This window comes from Piliocolobus tephrosceles, chromosome 14, assembly GCF_002776525.5.
Source record: "Piliocolobus tephrosceles isolate RC106 chromosome 14, ASM277652v3, whole genome shotgun sequence".
In the NCBI taxonomy this organism is placed as follows: Eukaryota; Metazoa; Chordata; class Mammalia; order Primates; family Cercopithecidae; genus Piliocolobus; species Piliocolobus tephrosceles.
Window position 1 is genome coordinate 43,257,424 of NC_045447.1, and position 8,679 is coordinate 43,266,102.

The window sequence follows — 8,679 nt, forward strand, 5'->3', positions numbered from 1 at the left end:
AACTAATTTTTAAATTTTCTATAGAGACTAGGTCTTGCTAGGTTGCCCACACTAGTCTTGAACTTCTGGCCTCAAGTGATCTCCCCTGCCTCAGCTTCCCAAAGCGCTGGGATTACAGGCAGGAACCACCAAGCCCTGCCCCATTAATCATTTAAAAGTGTACAGTTCGGCAGCATTTAGTGCATTCACAATGTTGTATTAGGTTGGCGCAAAGTAATTGTCATTAAAAGTAATTAAAAGTTATGACAAAAATCGCAGTTACTTTTGCACCAACCTAATACAACCACCGCCACTTCTCTCTGGATTCAAAACTTTTTCATTACCCCCAGAAGAATACTCCATATGCTTTAAGTAATAACTCCCCATCTCCCCTTCCTCATTTTCTGACAACCACGAATCTGCTTTCTGTCTTGGATTTGCCTATTCAAGGTATGTCATGTATAAGGAATCATACAATATGTAACTTTTTGTGTCTGGTTCCTTTTACATAACACAAAAATGTTTGAGGTTCATCCAAGTTGTAGCATGTACCAGTACTTCATTCTTTTTCTGGGGGCGGGGTGGCAGGGGACAGCATCTGACTCTGTCGTCCAGGCTGGAGTGCAGTCTCATGATCTTGGCTCACTGCAACCTCCATCTTCCTGGTTTAAGTGATTCTCCTGCCTCAGCCTCCCCAGTAGCTGGGATCACAAGCATGCGCCACCATGCCTGGCTAAGTTTTGTATTTTCAGTAGAGATGGGGTGTCACCATGTTGGCTAGGCTGGTCTTGAACTCCTGGCCTCAGGTGATCCACCCACCTTGGCATCCCAAAGTGCTGGGATTACAGGCATAAGCCACCAAGCCTGGCCTCACTACCCATTTTCAAATTGTTTGTATTTTTGTTTTGAATTGTAAGCATTCTTTATATATTCTGGATACTAAACCCTTATGAGATATGATTTGTAAATATTTCCTCCCGTTCTGTAGGTTGCCTTTTCACTTTATTGGTAATATCCTTTGATTTGCAAAAGTTTTAATTTTTGTGAAATCTAATTGATCTATTTTTTCTTTTGTTGCTTGTGCTTTGGTGTCGTTTAAGTATCCATTGCCAAATCCAAACTCGTGAAGATTTACCCCATGTTTCCTTCTAATAGTTTTATACTTTTAGCTCTTGTATGTAGGTCACTGATCCATTTCGAGTTACTCTTTGTATATGGAGTGAGGTAGGGGTCCAACTTCATTCTTTTGTATGTAGTTTTCCAGTTCTCCCAGCACTGTTTTGAAGAGACTGTCTTTTTCCCCATTGGATGGTCTTGGCACGCTTGTTGAAAATCACGTGACCATAGGTGTTTGGGTTAATTTCTGGACTCTCAACTTTATTCTGTTGGTCTATACGTCCATCCTTATGATGGTATCACACTGCTTTGATTACTGTAGTTTTGTAGTAAACCTTGTCTCTACTAAAATACAAAAAATTAGCCAGGAGTGGCAATGTGTGCCTGTAGTCCCAGCTACTCAGGAGCCTGAGGCAGGAGAATTGCTTGAACCCTGGAGGCAGAGGTTGCAGTGAGCTGAGATCATGCCACTGCACTCCAGGCTGGGTGACAGAGCAAGACTCCATCGGGGAGGGGGGAAGAGAGAGGGAGAAGGAAAAAGAAGGAAAAGGAAGGAAGGAAGGGAAAGAGAGAGAGAGAGAAAGAAAGAGAAAGAAAGAAGGGAGGAAGGAAAGTAAGAAAGGAAGAAGGAAAGGAAGAAAGAAAGGAAGGAAGGAAGGAAGGAAGGAAGGAAGAAAGAGAGAGAGAAATCAGAAAGTGGGAGTTCTCCAACTTAGTTTCTGTTTTTCAACATTGTTTTGGCTATTTGGGGCCCCATGCAATTTCCTATAAATTTCAGGATCAATCTTGCCGTTTTTGCAAAATGGCCATTGGAATTTTGATAGGGATTGCATTGAATCCATAGATCATTTTCGGAGTATTGCCATAAGTTTTCTGATGTATAACAATGGAATTTCATTACATTAAATTAGGTCTTTTCAAATTTTATTCAGCAGTTTTATAACTTTCAGTGTACAAGTCTTTCCTCCTTGGTTAAATTTATTCCTAAGAATTGTATTTTATTATTCTGGAATTTTATTTTTTTAGGATCACTTTTTGATGATGTATACATACACCACTGGTTTTTGTGAGTTCATCTTGTACCCTGTAACTTTGCTAAATTCACTTACTAGATCTGATAGATCTTTTGTGTATTCCTTGGGATTTTCTATATGTAGAATCCTGTCTTCTGCAACTGTAAGTATTTCTTCCTTTCCAATTTGGATGACTATTGTGATTCCAAATGATGAGAGTGTTTTACTTTTTCTTCCCAAACTGCTCTGGCTAGGACTCCCAGTACCATGTGGAGTACCAGTGATGAAAGCAGGCATCCTTATATTGTTTCTGCTCTTAGGGGGAAAGCTTTCAGTCTATCACCATTAAATATGAAGAGCTTCCTTGTCTTTCGGTCTTTGTTTGGGGTTGGACAATAGGCAGCATGTGCTAAATTTAGGAGGGCAGGAGGGGAATGAGGTCACGCTGTTAGTGAGGTGGCTCCCTCTCTGCTACATCTCAATGAGTTGATTGTGTTCCTCTACAAAAGACCACAGCTCCTGTCAGGTGGCCTTCTTCGTATAGCCACTCCCTCCCTTCCTTGCCCTTTTAGGTCTAACTAAAAGGTGAATGCTCCCTGCAATGGCTAGCCCTAGGGTACCATACCTTGTTGTCTCCCCTAGCACTGCCCACCCCTCTGTAAACCATCCCTTCATGAAACTTTACTTAATTCCTCATTTAGAATGTACACCTGTTTCCTGCAGAGACTCTAATTCAAAGACTTAACACCGAGTAAATGGGCACATCTCTCTGGACTGCCGTCAGCCTGCAGTGGTCCAGCAAGACTCAAAAGTGAGTGAGGTTTTAACAACCACCTTATAATCTTTTCTGGTTTTGGATCATATATAAGTCTGTGACTGGGTATGGGGTAGGAGGAGTTTGGTGGGAACAAGGAAGAGAACTCGCTGCTTTTCATGTCAGCGATGTGTACCTGAGAGATGCAACTTGCATAAAACGTAAAACTTCGTATCCAAATCAGAGATGCTGAATTGAAGATCTGGAACTACAACTTCTTCAAATGGGAAGACAAATGTTTCTTCCACCTTTGCTTCTGATTCTGCTCATCATCCATTGTCAGTATCCTGGGATAAACCCTGATAAGGACCATGCTGGCTGCTTGAACTTTGGGGCTAATACCACCAAATATTCGAGCCCAGCCCAACTTTTGCTTCATAACTGCCTCTACCCCAAGGCCTAATGGAACCCACCTCTTTTGGCCCAAGGAAACTCGCATGCTGGCAACATTAATGTACTGTATTCATTTCCTAGGGTTGCCACAACAAATTATGAAAAAATAGGGTGACTTAAAACAGCAGGAATTTCTTTTCTCACAGTTTTGGAGGCTAGAAGTCCGAGATCAAGATGTTGGCAGGTCCATGCTGTCTGATGGCTTTAGGGAAGAACCCCTCCTTGTCTCTTCCTGGCTTCTGCAGGTTCTTGGCAATCCTTGGTTTGTAGATGCATCACTCCAACCTCTGCCTCTGTCATCACATGGCTACATCTTCTCCCTGTGTGTCTCCTTCTTCTTCCTGTAAGGCCATCAGTCATACTGAATTAAGAACCCATCATATCTTAACTGATATCTCCAATGATGCTGGTTTCCAAATAAGGTCACATTCTTTTTCTTTTTTCTTTTTTTTTTTTTTTTGAGACAGAGTCTTGCTCTGTCACCCAGGCTGGAGTGCGCTGGTACAATCTCAGCTCCCTGCAACCTCCGCCTCCTGGGTTCAAGTAATTCGCATGCCTCATACTCCAGAGCAGCTAAAGCTAATTTTTTTTTGTTTTTAGTAGAGACAGAGTTTCACCATGTTGCCCAGGCTGGTCTCCAACTCCTGAGTTCAGGCGATCCACCTACCTGGGCCTCCCCACATGCTAGGATTACAGGTGTGAGCCACTGCGCCTGGCCAAATAAGGTCACATTCTGAGATAGTAGGGTTTAGTACTTCACCATATCATCTGGGTAACACAGTTCAACCCACAGCAGTATATATTTATCATTTGCAAGGACTTACTTCTCCCTCTCTGAGTCATTCCAGTATTAGAAGAGAAAATCCTACTTATAAAGGAAACTTTACAACATTTTATTGAAGCAAAGCAACAGGTGAGCAGAAAAATCAAGGGCCCTCAACTAAAAGTCAAAGGACAGGATTATTGTGCCAGTTATGACATATTTTTCCTGTGTGAACTTTCAAGCCACTTTATCTCTGTGCACTTCAGTTTCCTCATCTGTAAAATGAGGACTTGTTTAAACTGTTCCCTGATTGCTTATGCTCAAGGTCCCTCTCAGTCAATTTACAATTACTCTCCTGTTATCTGTGCGATAGTTTGGCTTATTTGAAAACATCTAGAGGATTTAGTAACCTTAATTCCAAGTGTGAAATATAAAGCCTCCATTTAAAGCTCCATAATTGGAGCTTTAAACATCTGGGTCTCCCAGATTGTTTCTCCTAATGCTATTAAATCTTCTCATCTAACCTTGATTCCAGGAATATTGTGCGGTTTCCTTTTATGGAGACTCAGAATCATGCACTGGTGTCAGAGAGGAAAGGAGGAGAATGGGAAGATTTCGGGTCATGACGTATAATTTTCCTTATCATTCCACCTGTGAAATTGGCTTGCATACTTCCTCCCTGACTTATCTGTAGCTCTGACTCCTCCAGGGCAGGTGCTCTGTTTTATTCATCTCTGAGTGCACACAAGGACATGCATTTGCCCCCAACATAGTACGTGGCCCAGCCAGTATTGGAGGGGAAAAGGGAGGGAGGGGAAAAGGGAGGCCATTCGTAAGAGAAGTCCCATCACTGCTCTATTTTCACCCCCACCCTCCTCCTCTGATCCCCTAAACTCAGGTCCTCAGATCTAGGGACTGATTCTCCTTTTTTTTTTTTTTTTTCTTTTGAGACAGAGTGATTCTCCTTTTTAAAAAATTGTGGTAAAATAGGCTGGACATGGTGGCTCACACCTGTAATCCTAGCATTTTGGGAGGCCGAGGCGGGTGGATCACTTGAGGTCAGGAGTTTGAGACCACCCTGACCAACATGTCGAAACCCCGTCTCTACTGAAAATATAAAAATTAGCCGGGTGTGGTCCAAGTTTAGGGTACCAACTTGCAAGACCCTGTCTGAAAAAAATAAAAAAGGTTAATCCATGTTGTAGTATGTGTTAGAATTAGAAACTGACTCTTCGTGAGAGCTACAGAACCTTCAAATTCCCTTCCAATGCTAAGTTCCTCTTTCTCAGCAGGAAGACATGCCTTTTTTGATTAAGCAAGAGCAAGAACAGGACTGATCCGGCCCCCAGGTCTTCACCACACTGTCTTTGTATCCAGGCCCTTGAGACCTCAACTTTCGAGCTTCCTTGGCCTTCATTCGTTTAGTCATTTAACAGATACTTACTTGAGCTCCTGCTCTGTAGATATCTCCTCCAGTCCTATATTGAGTGTTTATAATCCAATAGAAAAAAACATATATATAAATAAATGCAGCCAGACACAGTGATTCATGCCTGTAATCCCAACACTTTGGGAGGCCAAGGCAGGAAGATTGCTTGAGGCCATGAGTTCAAGACCAGCCTGGGCAACATGGCAAGACCCCATCTCTACTAACAAAAAAAGAAAAAGAAATGTGAAATAAGGTACTCACAGCTTCTGAGATAGAAGTATTGTGGAGCTCATGGCAACACAAGAGTAGGAGTTCATATGTAACTAAGAGAATGAGAAAAGTTTGCACAAGTGATTCTCTGAATCTTGACATAAGAGTGAGTGTTGTCTGTGTGGAAACTGGAATCAGGCTGAAGCACACCAGCCAGGAGGCTCTGCCAGAGCCACGGCATAGAGGCATGACTCAGCCTTGTGTGTTTGTGAAACTGCAAGTAAGCTGGCCTGACTGGAGCACAGCATGTTGGGGAATGGAGGGAGAGAGGAAAACACCATGAAAGAATAGACGTACTGGGAAGCTATAGAGGAAGGTTTGGGTCTGGTCACAAAGTCCAGGTATAAGGAACTGGATTTTATCCTCAGGACAATCAAGACCCATGAAAGATTTTAAGAAGAGTAAAGTGGTCAATTACATGTTTTTTTACACCTTTTCTAGTGGCTAGTGTAGGGAAGTTGAGACTAGAGGTGAGAGGCCAGTTAGGAGACTATTGCCTAGACCAGGCGAGGGGTAACACAGTTATGGTGGGATAGGGGCAGCATTGTGCCTGAGCTAACAGCAGACTGGCTCATGACAGCTGATTGTCAAATTTTAAGGAATTTTGCAAGCTGGTTGTTAAGCCCAGTCATTCTTATAAATTAAATTATATAAACTTATAATTCAATAAATTATATTTTTCAGACTGGGTGCAGTGGCTCATGCCTGTAATCCCAGCACTTTGGGAGGCCAAGGCGAGTGGATCATTTCAGGTCAGGAGTTCGAGACCAGCCTGGCCAACATGGTGAAACCCTGTCTCTACTAAAAATACAAAAATTAGCTGGGCAGTAGTGGTGCCCGCCTGTAATCCCAGCTACTCAGGAGGCTGAGGCAGGAGAATCGCTTGTACCTGGAGGCGGAGGTTGTGGTAAGCCAAGATCACACCACTGCACTCCAGTCTGGGCAACAGAGTGAGACCCTGTCTCAAAAAAAAAACAAAAAACAAAAAAAAAAAGAAAGAAATTATAATTTTCAAATGATAATAAATATTCAAAATTCATCACTTCCTAATTCTAGTTTTTTTTTTTTTTTTTTTTTTTTTTGACACTGTCTTGCTCTGTTGCCAAGGCTACAGTGCAGTGGCACAATCATAGCTCTCTGTAAGCTCAAACTCCTGGACTCAAGTGAACCTCTCAGCTCAACTTCCTGAGAAAGTGGGACTATAGATGTTCACCACCATGCCTGCTACTTTATTTTTTAACATTTTGTAGAGATGGGTCTTCCTATGTTTGCCATGCTGGTCTCAAGTGCCTGGGCTCAAGCGATCCTCCTGCCTCAGCCTCCCAAAGTGCTAGGATCCCAGGCATGAGCCAGCACACCCAGCCCTAATTATTGTACTGTTGTCTTAGCTCTTAAGGTAAGTTACCTCTATTTTACCTGTATGGTGGAGATGTTATATAATGATGTGCTGCTGTGCATCTCTTCCCAACAAAGTGTTCAACACCATCATGGTGGTAACTTGAAACTAACCATTGTGGGGATATTTATATACTATGAAAATCAGCAGCTGCTTTACATCTGGACATTCTCCCCCAGAGACACAGTTATTAGCACATCACTGCATGGGGTGTCTGTGGCCTGGAGACACATGCTCCAAGAAAGGGAAAGTAGTAGAATCTTTTGGCCATATCTGGGCCGGCAGAGACAATGTGTTAGTTTTTAAGAACTCCCCTACTTTAGTAGCCTCTGTCTGCAGGGTGCTGTGCTGTTCTAAAGTCTATCACAGACCTTGCAGTAAGAAGGGAGTTTTGTTTTTGTTTTTGTTTTTGTTTTGAGACAGAATCTAACTCTGTCACCAGGCTGGAGTACAGTGGTATGATCTCGGCTCACTGCAACCTCCACCTCGGAAGGGAGTATTCTTTTAATTCCCAAGAACTCTGCTGGTTCTATAGTGCCTGAAGTGCAGGGCCAGTGATGTTATTTGTCTTTTTTTTCTTTCTTTATTATTATTATTATTTAAAATAGAGACAGAGTCTCACTACGTTGCCCAGGCTGGTCTTGAACTCCTGGGCTCAACCAATCCTCCTGCCTTGGCCTCCCAAAGTGCTGGGATTACAAGCAGGAGCCACTGCGCCTGGCCCAAGGATGTTATTTGTTGGCCAGTAATTTGCACTTGAGGGAGAATGGAACAGCAAAAATCCCATCTTCATCCTACCTCTCTGAGGTTTTGATTGAATATGTCTGGACATCCTTGGAAAGGTTTAACAGTAGTCATAGGGATATGTTAAGATCGTATTTTCAAGGCCAGGCACGATGACTCACGCCTATAATCCTAGCACTTTGGGAGGCCAAGGTGGGCAGATTGCTTGAGCCCAGGAGTTCAAGACCAGCCTAGCAAAATGTTGAAACCCTGTCTCTACAAAAAAACCCAAAAATTAGCTGGGCATGGGGGTATGCATGCCTGGAGTCCCAGCTACTTGGGAGGCTGGGGTGGGAGGATCGCCTGAGTCCAGGGAGGTTGAGACTGCAGTGGGCCGTGATTGTGTCACCTACACTCCAGCCTTGGTAACAGAGTAACACACCTTGTCTCAAAAAAAACAAAGGATCATACTTTCATATTATAAATAATACCATCACTTTAGATTGGAGAAAGATGGGGTGATGAGGGTGGGAGCAGAGGCAAGGAGACTGATTGAGCAACTGTGGCAGTCATCCTGGAGAGAGGTGACGAGAACTAAACCAGGAGAATGACGTGGGGTATAGATCTAAGAGATGAAACAGAGAGAGAATCAACAGTATATAGTGACTTGTTGGGGGTAGGGGAGGAGGGGAGAATCACTGGTTGGCTGGTGTAACCATTTATTGAGACAGAGAAACCAGAGAAAGAGTAGATGTTTAAGGGGACCACTTTTGAACTCATTGA